At 42.0% G+C, this 576-nt stretch overlaps 1 non-coding gene across 1 annotated transcript; it reads right to left on the bottom strand.

Annotated features, from left to right (window-relative positions):
- Positions 1-497: 497 nt before the first annotated feature.
- trnas-gcu (transfer RNA serine (anticodon GCU)) lies at positions 498-576 on the bottom strand. Its single transcript has one exon. It is a non-coding gene; the product is annotated as a tRNA-Ser (tRNA).

Below are 576 nucleotides of genomic sequence, written 5' to 3'. Positions count from 1 at the left end.
TTCAGTGTTTGGTGTACAAGGCCACCCAGGTCCATTTGAACATCAACATTTGCCAATGTATCAACATTGAAATAAAACTCTGCCATTGTGTTTATCCTACCAAAGTGGATAACTTCAACACTTTTCCACCTTATACTGCATCTACCATGTATTTTGTCACTTACTCAACTTCCATAAATCGCCTTAAAGCCTCTTAACATCCTCCTCACCAACCACATTTCGACGAAGTTCATTGTCAGATAACATGGAAATATTACATTTGATTCCCTCATCCAAGTCAATGAAATATATTGTGAAAAAGTGGGACCCAAGCACTGATCCCTGTGGTACCCTACTTGTCACTGTCTGCCATTCCGAAAAATACCCATTTGTTCCTACTCTCTGTTTCCTGTCTGCCAACCAATTCTCAATCCACACCAATATATTACCCCAATCCCATGTGCTTAAATTTTGCACACAGACCTCTTAATTGCACACGAAGTGGTTGATAAAAGCGACGATTCTGGTGGGATTCGAACCCACGCGTGCAAAGCACAATGGATTAGCAGTCCATCGCCTTAACCTCTCGGCCACCTC

The sequence above is a fragment of the Cetorhinus maximus genome, chromosome 31 (genome assembly GCF_964194155.1).
Source record: "Cetorhinus maximus chromosome 31, sCetMax3.hap1.1, whole genome shotgun sequence".
NCBI lineage: Eukaryota > Metazoa > Chordata > Chondrichthyes > Lamniformes > Cetorhinidae > Cetorhinus > Cetorhinus maximus.
The sequence above is the reverse complement of the archived record's forward strand: the minus strand, read 5'-3'. Positions and strand labels throughout refer to the sequence as shown.